The following is a 16055-nucleotide window of genomic DNA, read 5'->3' as shown; positions in this document are numbered from 1 at the left end:
TATATATATATATATTTATATATACACATTCAATCTACACTTTATTTGACATTAGAGAAGGTCTGGTCACATGGCTCTTTGAAACAGGAAATTGAATTCACTCGTGGTGGCCATGTAAATCTGCACACATTTTTCGCCTCAAGCTCAACTTAAAAAATTAGACATCCACAGTAGCAAGCTGTCGATAACGCTGACCTTAGTTGGAAGGGAAGGCCTAGAATGGTGGAAGCTTACTAGCTTATTAGCTGTGTTGCACCATCTAGTTTTATTTCCCACATTTTTTTTAACGTATAATCCCATTAGCGACCGAGCAAACGAGCTTGCCAACTGACAGATACAGTTAGGAAGCTCGTAAGCTTGAAAAGCTCTTTTTCCCTTCTTAATAGAACGAAATTCCATCTGTGAAGAAAATGCCAGGAGAGAGTAAATGGTGCATAGAAATAAAAGAATAGAAGTTTGGATAGCTGGTGGGACTGACTCATAAGGTGCATCCTCAGCTGAACCAGAAGTTCATCTGGCCCTCCTTCGTGAAGGCCGCTAAAAGCTCTTATTCCTGCCCCCCAGGAGCAAGGACCAAGGATCGAGGTGGGATCTCAGAGGAGCTATGAGCGAGGATACACAAGAACAGTCTTCCCTGAAGCCATGCAGCCGAAAGCCGTTGCTGACGCCGCCCAGCTGACTCATTCACGTGATGCTTCAGAGGAAAGGACGCCTTATACCTCTAAAAACACATTTCCTTGTTTCCTCTCTCCTCCCATGATTTCCTCGCTGCCTCGGTGGGACGGACTAAGATGCGAGGAAGCGTCTTAGTCCGTCATCCAAAGCAACTTACAATTAGTATATGTCAGAGGTTGCACGCCTCTGGAGCAACTAGGGGTTAAGTCTCAGGGACACATTGGCACGTGGACACGTATCACAGTGGGAATCAAACCCAGATCTCCCACCCCAAAGGCATGTGTCATATTGCATGTAAGTGGTTAGCTTTCCAGCTCCAGTGGTTCACCGACTAGCCCTGCAAGGAGTCACTAAGCTAATTTAGACCCCCAAAATGTCCTTATTGCGTGATAAATGCTGACCAGCAGATAATGAGAAATGTTGAACAGACTTGCAGGTATGATAACTGGGTCTGGCTGAAGCAAAGGTGTTTCACAGGGGGACTTTTTTATTTTCATACTTGACCTTTCAGTTAGTGTGGAGGAAAAACAGCAAAATTAGAAATGTGTCTTTCCTTATCACTTGTCATAATGGTTAAATGGTCAATGTTCACCTCACCTTTCATCATCTGGTAGTCTGCAAATTAGTCTATGAATTGTGTCACATAAGATTGTATTTCATCTATCACACAAGACAATGAAAATTAGCAAATGAGGATATTGTGCATTTTTCAAAAAAGAAGAAAGGTCCAAAACACTTCTGGCAAAACGTTTAAAAAAGCCTTTATTTAGATTGCTATTTAATAAGGATATTAGGCCTTGGACCTTTTTTTTTTTTTTCTTTTCCAAAGAGTTCATTTTTTGTTTTGAGCTTCCGAGCCCTCCAGACCTTTTCTTTTTGATATAAAAGGTTAAACAATTATCAAAATGGTGCTGATTAAATTTGCTGTAGATTGACTTACAAATATTTTTTTCTAATTGTTCCAGCTCTATCCTGCTCCACACTTAAGTATTAGGGTTAAAATGTGCAACTAATCTGGCCAAGTATAGAAGTATTCAGTGACCCAATTAAATTAGCTTTAACACCAATAATGTATGCTTTTGCTCAGTCAATTCAGTGCTACTCTTGATTTCACATACTGACATACATTAATATAATTATGTTTTAACTTAGAGGTCACTGTGCTTTGTGCACAGCTGAGATTAAAATAAATGTTTTGAGATGACTTAACAGCCCAATACCACACCCCAAAATTAACAAAACAGAAATCTATAATTTAGCATTTTTTTTTACAGTGCACTGGCTCCATTTAATAGGCAGCCTGGCTGTATGTTTAACAGCTTTGATATGTCTTTAAATGGGTTTCTATGTTTCATCCTCATCCTACTTATTTAACAGCAGTTGCTAATGCTGGGTTTACACCGCCATGTGGCAACCACCATGACAGCCGCTTACTTCAAGAGCGTTTGAACATATTATTTAAGATTCTTTTTTGGGGCATTTTTAGGTCATTGACAGGACAGCTGAAGAAACAAAGGGGGGGCAGAGAAGGGGAATGACAGGCAGCAAAGGGCCGCAGGTTGGACTTGACCCCAGGCTTGCTGTGTCGACGAGTAAACCTCTACATGTGGGCGCCTGCTCTACCGACTGAGCTATCCGGGCGCCCAATCAAAGCGTTTTTAAAAACGGTTCCTGTCGCCTCTCGGTTACAGCCAGAACTTCACCACGTAGGCAGCAACCGCTCCATTCCCCTTCTGCGGTGATCAAAACCGCTTCCCCTCTGCCGCCTTGCCCTCATTGAAATGAGGGGAGGCGGCGAGTTACCACACGGCGGTGTGAAAGCCCCTTATGGAGTGTTGTTAATTTTCTTGTTTCTTCTTAACGGTTTCTTGTTAACTGTTTAGCTTAAACGATCATATCAGATAAATTAGTGCTTTAGCCTTTTGACAACCTAATCATGAGGCTTTATTTATTGCGGCTTTTTTTCTGCTGCCTTCATCTGCTCAGTTATATTAGACACATTTGCGGTTAAAGTGCAAAAAGAAGGTCTAAATAAAACCATCTCCTTGACAACGCATGTTTTACAGCTCACCAAGAGGCTGCTGAATTAAGCATGATGCAAACACGGCAAATTGAATCAATTTGCCTCCTCTAAGTAGATGTGACGCGTGAAGCCTGAATGAATGAGAGAGAATTTCAAAGTTTAATGACGTTGTTTTTCTTTCTGCATTTCTTTCCCTCTGCTTGACGAAGGTTCCAGAAGATCAAGCGTAAAGAGGAAGAAAGATATCAGATAACAAGGCAGCGTGGAGGCGCGGCACATGGTGTCGCATGCTCGGCACTGCACCCACCGGGAATGAAGTGAGCACAATGACAGAATTGAGAGGTGACTGGAGCATATTAAACCGATAAGTGGCCATGCAGAAAATAGTCACGACACACACAGACACACAAACATGACACAATCCGGATGTGTGTGTACAGGTTCAGAAACTTTTGAAAAGGGGGGTGGGGTGGGATCGGGGCACAGTTTTAAAGAAGATCATTGGGAAACTTTGATATTCTCATATAAAATAATATCAACAAATGGTTGCTATTTATAGCTCCAAATAGCCTAAAGCCATGGACAGTTTATAAGAATATGGGTGTCCGGCCATTTGTAGTTTTGTGTTTTTCATCTCTTTGATGTCGTGAGTCTTTTTGCGGTCGCATTGAGCCCTGAATGTGACGCAAAAACCGGCATGTAGGCAAAAAATAACAATTGTAATGGAGGGCATGTCTCGCATGCTTAAATGTGGCCAAACGCTGCGGACATTTCTCAGGGACATGCCTGTCATCGTCGTTGACGCTATTGATCAAGACTGTCCTTCCTTTTGTGCAGACTATCTGAAACACTTTAATGACCAGCATGGAACACAAAGCTTCCACCATGCGCGGACACACTGACAGGCTATGATTAAATCAGCAACGGTGGCGGCATTGTTGACGACAATGATGGCAGCACTGAGGGCCCTTATCAAAGGATAGGGGTCAGCATAGTTTAACCACCACTGCACACGTTCACAATTAGATGTTCATGGATGCTGATGGAGGAAATTCATTTTGGGCTTAAAAACTGAAGCGTTTATCATCAAACCGAGCGGCCTGCGAACACAGAATTCTGCAGAGCTCATGAACAATTGTTTCCAAAGCGTCATGTTTTGCCTGTCAGTCAGAAGTGCTCCGTGTTAGCTGTAATTCATCTGAATTAAGCGCCTGGTGGCACTCTGTCACGTACACCCCGTCGTAAGCCGTTAAATACATAGATCGGGTTTAAATGAACACACACACCACTTGTCTTGCCTGGTTTGCAGGGTAATTCATCTTCCAACTCCATGATTCTGTTATGCAGTCAAATTGACAAGTAATCCATTGCTGGTGTCCTTGTTGTCAACATTAAGGTCATTTCTGATTGTTGCATTGAGTGAACAGACTCACAGCTTTGCAACTCCAGGCAAATGTAACGATACATAAGTGTGTGTATGAGTGAGTTTGAGCTGTAGCACGACAACCTGTCGAGGCTACAAATGTGGAAAAATGTGGAGAAACTGTACACTTTTAAAAGCTGTATATGTTTTGTAAAAGACCCCCCAAAAAACAACCTCAAAGATTGTAGTCACTTTCAATCCCAGTTTCCAAAGACCGAAAGGTACAGGCCCGTGCAATACCTGTCAGGGGACTGTGCAAGAAGGGAAGTGCAAGTGTGTCCAGGATTTAAACGGATTACACCTCATTATCCCCAATTACTTTTCAGAATAAGCTGGGAAATAGAGAGGAAATCTGACGTGTTATTTTGCTCAAACTGCTTTCAGGAAACCTTCTCAGAGGTGCTAGATTTTTTTGAGGAAGTTGTTCATATTTCAAGGTCCAGATAAAGAATCAAAGTTGCTTTACAACCTCTAGAAATTATTTAATGGAAATATAATATTACTGCAGTATCCAACAGGGTTTTTGTACGGTATTGAGACACATTTTTTTATTTGCCTATTTTTTCCGTTTTCATCTTTAGTTGTTTTTACAGCACATTTGTACTTTTGATAAAGTTTAGTGCAAATGAGGTAAACTTCACTTGAACGCCATCAAAGAATTTGCAGTCGGCTCTAATCCGCAAAACAGCCACAGAGCGGGGAGCCTTGTACAAATCTTGTTAGGTTAGACACAAACAAGTTGAGCGTACACAGGTAGAAAAGCAGAACTCTCAAATGCACCTAAGCTCTAACATCTTGCAGAGCGTTTTGGGGTGAACCTAAAAATATTGCTTGTGCTCTGCTTAGCTGTCAAAAAGATCTAATGCTATGGAGGGATCGCTGAGTGGTTTAGAAACCCAGCAGCTCCCACCAGTAGCAAATCTATGTTTTGCCCATCCTGCTAGAAAGATCATGGGCGGCAGCCAAAGCTTTCTGTTTCCAGGATCTATTGTAACAGACAAACTCACAGCAGAACTGAACTAACATCAACCTAAACTGGCACGCTAACACACCTCGTCTTGTCCTTCTCCTCCCTGGAAGTTGATAGGTATCCCATTGGTACGCATTACGCACATGCAGCAACTGCAAACATGCTGTTTGCTTCAGGTTTCTATCCCATCATGTTGATATATATATATATATATATATATATATATATATATATATATATAAAAAAAAGACAATGCTAAACTAAGCTAATTGGCTGCTGACTTTATGCAAAATAGGAAGCTAACTGCTTGGCTCTGTCCAAAGGTTAGCCTATCATCACTTCTATAGCTGTTGAAGTAACATTTAATTATTTTTTTTATACCTTTGGACAGGCTAGCTGTTTCTCCCTATTTTTAATCGTTATGCCAAACTGCTGGCTCTACGTTAAGACTGTATATAGCATACAAACACATTGGTGTTTGGGGCCTCCATGTTTTCACACACCTGATGCTCCAGGCTACGCCCAACAGTTGGTGGCAGTCAGGCAACAAGTTGTGGTGCCAAATGCCAATATAACAGAAGAAGAACACGCATCATGAGAAGTCTTGCAATCGGAAAAACAACGTAATCATGAATCATGAACCCACCATTAGAGCAGCAACACACCTGACATCGCTGCAGCTTGATTGGGGCCCCACAGCTGGGGTCAATTTATAATGATTAAATCCAAGAATGCCAAGGTTATAGTTGCTTTCTCGCCTACTGGTCTATTTCCAATGTAAGCTGTGTGCTGATATCACATGTTCATTGAAGTCCTTTTATTTCAATAGGCTGGACATGGTTGCATATAGAACTCCAGCTGTTAGACAGCGCACATTCTTGACACAACCTGGAGCTGAGTATTGTTAAAAAATGTTCAATACTGGTACCAATAACAATACTGTGGTATTGATTCCTGTTCCTAAACAATACTTTTTCTGATACTAATTTTATAAAACAAAAAGAAATTACAACATTACTGCAAATTACTGCAAAATCTTTTTAATTTTTTTTTAGCTCCTACTACATCAGCCCTGTCTCAAACATAGAGTATTTTCTGCGTGTCTCTACAACGTGTAAACAGACAATCACCAAAGTGTATTAGACAGTCCTTCCAGGATTTTGCGGCCTTTTTTTTTTAATCATATCTCCGGTTTTTCCTGCATCCACCGTGTTTGTGTGTGTGTGTGCGCGCATCAGCTGGGGGAACTGAGAAGCCCCGCCCTCTGCAGTGTGCCAACAGGAGTAAAACAGCAGCAGATTTCAGCAACCTTAGAGTGAAAAAAAGTTACAGCGTACATTGATGTTTAAAATATATACAGGCCAGCACGACGGTCTGAAATGTTTTGCACGGCCTTTCGCGGTACACTTTGTTGCTAAATGTGAGATGTTCAAGTCACACGCGTCTCATCTTCATATCAGAAACAAGGAAGTGAATTTGGCGTCTTATGTGTGTTACATCAACCCGTTCTCACTCGAGTTTGGTCGCTGGCTCTCAGAGTATACGCCTCAGAGTCACATAGTGACGCAAAGTCTGGCACACGGGACTGCTGGGATTTGTTGAAGCCGCGGGAACCTCCGGTTATTGCGGACATTTTGCGGAATAGTTGTGATGATTGGTCAAAATTGTGAGTCACACCAAATTCACGGTGAATGGTTGAATTTGCGTGAATTGTTGCGAACGCGACATCGCGGGGTGACTGATTAGATCTTGGCAGAAGCATGCTGCATGTTTATTGGCTCACTGACTGATGAGATTTACTCCTTAGGTATGGAACTTGGGTGTTGAACGAGCACAGCCCACAGTATGTCTTTACACTCTCTTAACCATGCGTGTCGGAAATGTACAGTAACCATGGTTTACTCAATTATTTTACAAAGCCCCTCAGGTTGTGTGTGTATGCCTTTTTCCCTCCACTGTATGTAAAAGCAAAGCATGCATCAAAATTCATATTATCATATGTAGGAAATACACAAAAGCATTTCTCCATTTCTTGTCTGAAGTATACCATGCAAAGAGAAATCCAGAAATATTTTAATCCCTTAACAAGGGAGATGACAGAAATTGTCAATTCCCTCACCTCGCTCCTCATCATACTTTTCTTTGGGAATTGCTGGTACTCTTTTTACACAAAAATCTGCTCAGAAAATCATTGAGCAAATGTTTATTATTCATCCTTTGGAAACAAAAAAAGAAAGAAAAACATCTGCTCTGCCGTTATCATCCATCTGCCTTAGCCATTTCTCCCTGCTCTCTTCTACGGATTTCCCCTCTTAACCCGCAGCATGTAATAACTATCATCTGCCATGCCAATGAGCCATGTAGTAAAACCGCCAGTCTTTAAATTTATCTAGGCTAATCTCAGAGCCGTCACGGCAGCCATTACAAGGGGAAACGGTGCCTTATTTGGTGCGGCTGTGTAGGGGGAGAATGAGTGGGAGGGCACTCCTAAGGATGTCATTCGGAAAACCCCTCACCTTCTCGACGCAGAGTCGTTGAAGAGTCACTGGTGGGTGGCAGCTGGTGAAAAGGTATGATGAAAATGGGTTGGATACTAGATATTAATGTTAATAATTTTTTTTGTTAGTCAATTTCCCTGTTTATTTTGCTGTAAAATAAAGAAGCATCTTGCTTACATGTAATGTTAGATCGTACTTGAAAAGACCTCTAGCCATTTTCATTTCCAGTTTACTGTAGCGCTTTTTAGCTTTACTTGTCTTGTTGCGGTCTGGCTGTCAGGCTCCCCAGCTGACAAGTGACGGCTATGGCATGAGCCAGGGAGACCCATGGGAGGCAAGGAGATGTCTTATGAAATATGCTGCGGCTCTTAGCCACGGAGTCACTTTCATATCCTGCTGCGCCGCTTCAAAAGCACCACTGCGCTGCCCCGATCCTGCACATTGTACAAACCCCATGTGAAATGTTAAGTGAACTTGCATACATTTACATTGCTGCTCCACTGTAATGCTATGGTGGGGATAATGAGCAATCAACACGTGCGCGTGTCCACCTCTGCACAGTAACGATATGCATTGCTTAACATTTTCACAGATTAATCTCGTGGGTTCTTTGGGTGTTTTTTTAAAGACTTCACTTACAAAGTTTTGAAAGTTCTAAAAGTCAAGCAGTCCCTTCCTTTTTCTGTTATCTCATTAAAATGAGGACCAAGTCCAATAGAACAAAGCTATTGATGAGAACAATTGATTGGACTATGGGAAGGGACAAAAGACGAAAATTCCACCTCCCTGAAACGATCTCAGTACTGTCTCCGCACAGTAAACACCGCACATCTCATCCCCAGCTGTGAATCTCCCTCTTCCAACACTAATATTTACCTCCCTAATAAAAGTCATTGTTGTGCGTCTCGCTCTAAATCAGGCCTGCTTCTGTCGGGGATGACAGAGGAAAATATAAAGCATCTCTCACAGTGATGGAGAGCTCCCGAGGCTTGTATTAGCTTGGTGGAAAAGGCAGCCCTCATAAGGTTTTGGTGCATGAATCCAACTGTGCGTGAAGCTGTACAATCTGTTTCTGGCTCTCTTTACTGTTAAGCCAATTAAATACTTAGGAAAAATAATCATTAACACAGATTAACATTTCAGATGAATGATGATTTCATCTGCTGATATGGAAGTTTGAAAATGCACATTCATTGCATAATAAAGTAGCTTTGTACTTTGAACTAAAACCATTAGTCACAGTGTAATGGCAGTTAGCACATCTTTAGCTTCTGCAATGTGATTGTTTTCTAAATGAAAAACAATGTGCAGGTAGGGTCATAATCTAAAGGAATTTGAGCTATAATAATTCAGGCATTCGATTTGCATAACATGACTTAGTTTAGCTTATTTACTGCAGAACCACAGCGATATGAAGCTAGCTATCACCCGCTACTTGGTTCTAGGGAACAGTTAGCCTTCCCCCTCACCTTTATTCCTCAACTCCCACATTGTTACATCAAAATAGTAAATCACAAAAAGTAACCACAACCACACACTTTTTGAAATGTAAATAAAGGTTTTGGCTACTGATATCCCCTCTGATGCGGTTTCATCGGGGGTAAATAGAGGCTTAGGTGGTTTCCCTAAATCTCATTTAATTGCAAATATAAACTAAGTTTTTGAAACACCCGCCTCTTAGGGTGGTAGTTCACTTGGTTTGAGCGTATGCCCCATGTACCAAGGCTCAGTCCTTACCTCAGCGGCCCAGGTTTGAGTCCGCAGGCAACTCTTTGCTGCATGTCAGTGCCCCTCTCTCTCTCTCCCACATTTCCTGTCTTCAATCTGTCCTCTCAAATAAGGCCAAAAGCCCCAGAAAAATAATCTGTAATAAATACCCGACAAACCTTTTACCTGTGATTGCATGGAGTCTCTGGAGAGTTTCAGCAATTTGGACAGTTGTAGAGGAACTAACTCTGCTAGCTAATTCACAAGCTAACGGTCAATTGCAGCATATATGGTGAGAGTACGCTGCTCACCCTAAATCCAATTTTTGATAATTCATGAATCATGATTTTTTTTCCAGTCATTTCCTAAACAATTTACTGGTAAGAATTAGCAAATTACTAATTATAGTGTAGGCAAAGGTGTATTATTAAGTTTATAAGCTGAGGACCTTCTTTAAAATAAATGCTCCATTTAATCCCATGTAAATATTTATTTATGTATCATATTGAATATTCATTATAAATGTTGAATTGTGTGCTTACAGACAAATTGCAGTTTTATGCCTGTTCAGCTGGCTAAAAGACTCGGCTGACATTTGATTGGAAATAATTGATTGGAGGTCACAGTTAAACACAGTGTCTCTGCTTTACCAATTAGTGCCAAATTACATTGTTCTTCCCAGAAACCTTCAATGGAATATATTAGGAAAATAACATGAATTTATGAACCCTTAAAGTGCTACCAGATAGAATTTTCTGAATGCAAGATGAGTTATTAAAAATATTTAAACATATTACAAGAAAAGAGTAAGATTTATATATATATCTCAAAATCGTTCTCTTTATATTTACTAAATACAGTATATATATATATATATATATATATATATATATATATACACATACATACATACATACATACAGTGGGGGAACAAGTATTTGATACACTGCTGATTTTGTAGGTTTTCATACTTACAAAGCATGTAAATACTTGCTCTCCCCACTGTATATATATAACTCCCAAAATGCTTTTTTACCCTCCAACATTTTATATCAGGTAGGGTTTATTTTGGGACACAAAAAAAGAGCTTTTACATGTTTTTTTATTTGATTCCACTGCCCTAACAAATTAAAGCTGACAACACTTGTGTTAAGCATTCAGGAGAATGTTGTCACAAGGTTTCAGTTGTGTGCCTTAAAAAAAAAAGAAGTTGATTTGCATTAGAGCGGAACGCAAAGCACTTAACGCGGTGGGCCACACTGTACATCTGGGTGCAAAAGAAATGTAAGACAGAGGTCAGAGTGATGAAAAAGACTGTGGAGTGTGAAAATGTGGGGTAATCTTCACGGCTCGTGCTAATGCGCCTTTCCGACAAGAGAAGAGAAGACACAGAGAGAGATGTACAGTAGCCAGCAGTGAAGAGTAGCTGCTGCCAAATGCACCGAGGGCTAGGCAAAGACGAGATCCCGCCATCTGGGCCGCTCGAGGCGAGGCTGAAAACAACTCCGGCTCCATCACTGACTCTCCAGCTCACATTCACACATTGGTTTTATTTGACTCTGTTTTTTTTCTTCATTTTTTTCTTTGCTCTTTTGGCCTCTCATCCCATTAAACCGTCCCGTCTTGACAACTGTGTCTTTCTCAAGCTGTCTTCTCGCTCACACTTGGCTCTTTCAAATTCTCCCCCCTCTTCCTCCTCCTCCTCCTCCTCCTGCTCTCTCCCCCTCTCAAGGATTTATCACTCTTAATTATCTTAACCATCCCGCTTCATACTCGGCTTGTATCTAGCATATTTAATCTGGGATTCAGCAGGGCTATTAGTTACACTCAACATGCAGAGGCTAATTGATTTAAGGAAGCAAGATTTGCTTATTGATGCTGATGGGTTTAACTAAAAAGCTAATATAGGAGGGTGGAGAGCAGAAAAGGATGGATAGGAGTGAAAAAAGAAAAGCTCAAGCTGCAGAGGAGAGTTTCTGCTGTCTGTGTAAACTTTGGATTTCTTTCACATGCTTTGATGTCCAAATTAGTTTGTTTTGACTTTGCCCGAGCTCGGGGAGTATCGTGCATGGTAATAGGGATTCGGAACTATTTTTCCGTCTTCCCCTGATTTACATGGGATAACCGTGGTTAGGATAAATATTTTCGGTTGGTGGGGGAAACAGAACAGCGAAACAGATGTCTGTTTAAATGTCATGTTTGTCGCCGAAGCTGTGCTGACATTTCAATCCCAGACTTTCACCTCTCGGATTGGTTCGCTGTGAGTCATTACCAGAATCAGGTTGAGTCAGAGCTGTTGTTGTGAATAAATATGATCTAATTGATAGCTGACCTCTCACGTTAATGAGCAAATGTGACCAAACCAGCGCACGCTAATACGACTTAACTATGTTTGTGTGCATCCACGTTAGTTTTTTCCTCATTTACTTCTGTGTGCGTGACTCCTACTGCATATGCAGTTAGGGCGGCTGGTGGCCACGGATATTGATAATGGCGTTGGGGACACTCAGCGTCTTGTCTATTAATCACACTGCTGAGCAGAGATGGCAAAAGTACTCACTTTCCGTACTTAAGTAGAAGTACAGATACTTGTGTTAAAAAATACTCCGGTAAAAGTGGAAGTACTGATTAAACTTCTTTACTCAAGTAAAAGTAACAAAGTACAGGCTTGGAAATTTACTTAAAGTATAAAAGTAAAAGTAGCCTTGCGAAAGCTTCCTGGAGCACTCAAATGTTACTAGAGAGACGCTGAGGAACTTCCGTGGACATGGAGGACATGTCTTTATATGGCAAAGGCTACATTTTAAATGGATGTCTGCCAATAGGCCTAAAACATAACATATATGATTATTATGACAGAGACTGGGACTCCAGGTTAATAAGATTCTGACTTATTAGCAAGATATGAATTCAGTTGTGATTCTGTGAGAATTCACAGATCCAGTTTCTATTTTAATCTTTCCCTAACATTTAAATTAATACTGTAGGTGTGTGCTCAAATATGGCTTCTGGAATAAAATAAAGGATTAAAATATGAAGACTAAAACAGACATTAGAAGAAGTTCTCCAGCACATTGGCCAGGAGTCCTTCTTGATGCCTACTGTCTCAAACATCTCTGTCAGATAAGGTCGAGGATGATGGGAATGTCTTGCTGTTTTCTTCATTATCAATCATGTCGCCCTCCATACTACTATGTGCTAACGTTAACACCATCCATACTACTATGTGCTAACGTTAACACCATCCATACTACTATGTGCTAACGTTAACACCATCCATGCTACTATGTGCTAACGTTAGCGCCATCAAGGCACAATGATTTGCTGTGAATTAATGCAGAATGCTGAATCTGTTGAGTTGTCTTAGTCGTGCGTCAAATGCAACGTACAGTAGATGTATTCCCATCCATTTAGATTGAATATGGTATTGATGACGTAAACAATAATAAGGATAAACAAGTGAAATTATGTGAAAGTTGAGAACTAGATTAGGACTGGATTAAAGGTGAATGGTGTCCAGCTTGGCCCCAGGGTGTGCTGTTAAAACAAGACGGAGACAACTTCTCTCTAGCTAAGTTCTAACATCTCCATTTGAATTACAGAATCGAAGTTGTGTCAAAAAAAAAAAAACCTCATGCGAATAAAGCTGGTGAAAGTGTTGATAATATCAACGTGAACCCAGCTAACAGGTGAAGAAAACACACCAAAACCACTCGCTAACTTACTTTAAATGTGAAGAACTATAGACCAGTAACAGGCTTAAGTGAACTGACACATGAGTTATACGACTTACAGTCTCAACGACGCACACACACAATCTCAGTTGATTTCCTCGGACAGCTGTCTCCTTTTCACTTCTCTCACTTTTCTCTTCCGGTGGGCGCGCGCACCCGCTCGCGCTGGTGTGTGCCGCGTGTCCGCGCTATTTTCCGACATAACCTCTTGTACGAACGAAAGTAACGAGCCAATTTTTAAATGTAAGGAGTAGAAAATACCGATATTTGTGTTAAAATGTAAGGAGTAGAAGTAAAGTCGCCACAAAAATAAGTAGTAAGTAAAGTAAAAATATCAGAAAAATCTACTTGGTACAGTAACGAAGTATTGTACTTCGTTACTTCCCATCTCTGCTGCTGAGCAGTGACCTTTCTCCAAGCCCACTGCTTTGGGCCGAGCCAGATCCCCTGCCTCGGCCCCTAACTCCCCTGGGAATAGCAGGCTGACATCACTCAACCTGTGTCCGCTAATGTCAGCCCCGAGCCTGGCCGCAGAGGCTCACCGGCCCTGCCTGGCGCCCTCGGACACAGCCCTGGATGACAGAGACATTGATCACTCAGGTAGCTCAGGTTGTCTGGAGGGAGGGGGAAAGGGGGTGTTGGTGTGTGTGTGTGTGTGTGTGTGTGTGTGTGTGTGTGTGTGTGTGTGTGTGTGTGTTTTGATACAGCAGCAATTGAGACTGGTGAGCCTAATTAGTCTTCACATCTGGGCCTAATGAGCGAATCAAGACCCATCATTGATCAAGGATCAACTGGCCTTGAGCTGTGCCCTGATTGGTTAAGAGTTGCACCAGCGCTGTGAACTCCCGGGTTAAGCATTCCACACACAACTAATTATTTATTTAGAAGACTCTACATAAGTGGATACATTATGGATCGGCAAAAAAAAGAAAAGTCACAACATCTTAACTGTGTCTGTGTTTCCATTTCATGACATGAATTTGAATATGCACACAGAGGACAGCGTTGCTTTAATAAAGGGACAGTACAATTATGTAAGTGCTGAAACACTAAAAAAAGGCACTGTGATTAATTTGCAAATGTGATTAATTTCATGCAACACATCTAAGCTAATATATGTAAATTTTGAAATAGAGTGCTATCTCGTGATGATGCATTGTCAATGTCCATGTTGTATAATAAGGTCTTACAATAAAAGGATTCAAGGATTCAAAAGTGTATTTGTCATATACACAAGTAATATGTGTAGTTAAATGTCTCTCTAAGTTGGGCTAAAGGACTAATAAAATAAGGATACAATGGTAAGAAATGAAATATGCAAATATGCAACGTACACAAATTATAGCATGGAACAGTTATTGCATTTTAAGATATCTGACATATTCAAGAAAGTGTTCCCAATGCAGTACTTGTAAGCTGAGTATGTGAATGAAGCCCGACAATTACTCTTATGTGAGGTGTTTTTTTCAATCCAAGATGGAAAGATAAATGTATTTGTATTTTTTGTCTACAAGGTGACATGATACACATATCTTTACATTTAGTGTGGCTCACACTATAAAGGATACTACGATAGCTGTCTGTACATCTATTGGGACATTGCAAACAGGATCTGCTATTAACTGATACTGCACACTTTTAACTGTGTCAAAGATAAGCAAATAAAAGCTATAAAAATAGATTGTTTGGGGGGACATCCCAGGTGTTTATTCGTTAAATCTTCGAATCTTAACGATTACAAAAAAATATACATAATCAAGAAAAAACATTATTTTGCACGTTACATTACATGTCTTGTATTTTGAAGGAGAATTCAAAAAGTTGAGCAGAAGAAAGGTATTCGGTATATTTCGCAGTTAAATGTATTTTTAGCAATGTTTCAGTGTTAATAAATAAATGCAAAATAAATAAAAAATAATTAATAAATGCAACATTTTACCAAAGGTATTGTGTAATCGAGCAGCTTTACTTTAATGTGTACTAAAGTTAGTTCACAAGTGCTCGGAAGCACGGGAAGGAATGGGAGGGGACGGGACGAAGACGAGGAGGAGGAAGGGCCAAGCTAGTCTCGTTTTGTTTAATAATACTTTGAATGTCAACAGGAAGTAACGTCACCCAACATCGCTTAGAGCACCTTTTAATGTATTCACGTATGTAAATCAAGCTTTAAGGCTTAATGTGCAGCTCTGAGGCTTTGACACCAAACAGACAATGTCAAAATGACTGTTAGATCTACACATTTTCTGGCTTCTTCCATATTTCCCAGCACTGCTGTCTTTTTTCTGTTGTTGTTGTTGCAAATAGACACAGTGGAATCTGGCTTGTCATTTCTGGTCAATAAATTCTTTTGTAAGCCTGCTTGTTGGCAGCTGCACCAGACAACGGGACACTGTGGCCTAAGGGATTCCCTCAACATCCAGGAACATCCTGTCTGGCTGATGCAGCACCTGTTGTCAGAATGGAAAAGGCATATGCACAAACACCAGCCGCAGTAACATGGGAGCGATTATAGCCGTGGGACCTATTGGCGCTTACCCGCTGCTAGTACCAGCTCTACTCGGCTCGGTTCAGCTCAACTCGGCTACGGTGCACCGTCCTCTTTCTTCCATTGCAGATTTAGTACCTCATCGTGCGTGAGGCGAGCGTGGCTGGTCGTCATAGCGACGCCGCAGGAAACTGCCGTGACCTAACGTGACACACACACAGAACGTCAAAGGTGTGTTGTTTTTGACTCTCGGCATGGGGCTTTTGCCACAGCCAGGAGACACATTTAGTTTCAAAAGAAGCTGGAGGCAGCAATAAAAAGAAAACACCGCTGGCTAAACTATTTTTACACGGCGGGTTTGTTCAGGACACCCCCGTCAATCACTAGCAATGATGACGCCGGAGATGATCCTAAAAAAAGCACTTGTTGGCAGTAGGGCTTGGCAATATATCAATATCATATTGATATTGTGAAATGAGATTAGATATCGTCTTAGATTTTGGATATATCAGAACATGGCATAAGTGTTGTCTTTTCCTG

The 16055-nt window shown here is 41.0% G+C and overlaps 2 long non-coding RNA genes across 2 annotated transcripts in view; one reads left to right on the top strand and one right to left on the bottom strand.

The window, feature by feature from the left end:
* The window catches only part of LOC116673065 (uncharacterized), a 75995-nt gene extending 72982 nt beyond the window's left edge, over positions 1-3013 (top strand). Inside the window, exon 3 of the long non-coding RNA XR_004327732.1 lies at positions 2908-3013. This is a non-coding gene — a long non-coding RNA (uncharacterized LOC116673065). The remainder of the gene's footprint in view (positions 1-2907) is intronic.
* Positions 3014-3509: 496 nt separating this feature from the next.
* LOC116673068 (uncharacterized) overlaps positions 3510-16055 on the bottom strand; it is a 26106-nt gene continuing 13560 nt past the window's right edge. The window contains exons 2-3 of the long non-coding RNA XR_004327735.1: positions 7527-7531; positions 3510-3520 (exon numbers count right to left, since the gene is read on the bottom strand). This is a non-coding gene — a long non-coding RNA (uncharacterized LOC116673068). The remainder of the gene's footprint in view (positions 3521-7526; positions 7532-16055) is intronic.

Source organism: Etheostoma spectabile, chromosome 23 (assembly GCF_008692095.1).
Source record: "Etheostoma spectabile isolate EspeVRDwgs_2016 chromosome 23, UIUC_Espe_1.0, whole genome shotgun sequence".
NCBI lineage: Eukaryota > Metazoa > Chordata > Actinopteri > Perciformes > Percidae > Etheostoma > Etheostoma spectabile.
Note: the sequence above shows the minus strand (reverse complement) of the source record. Positions and strands in the feature narration are given on the sequence as shown.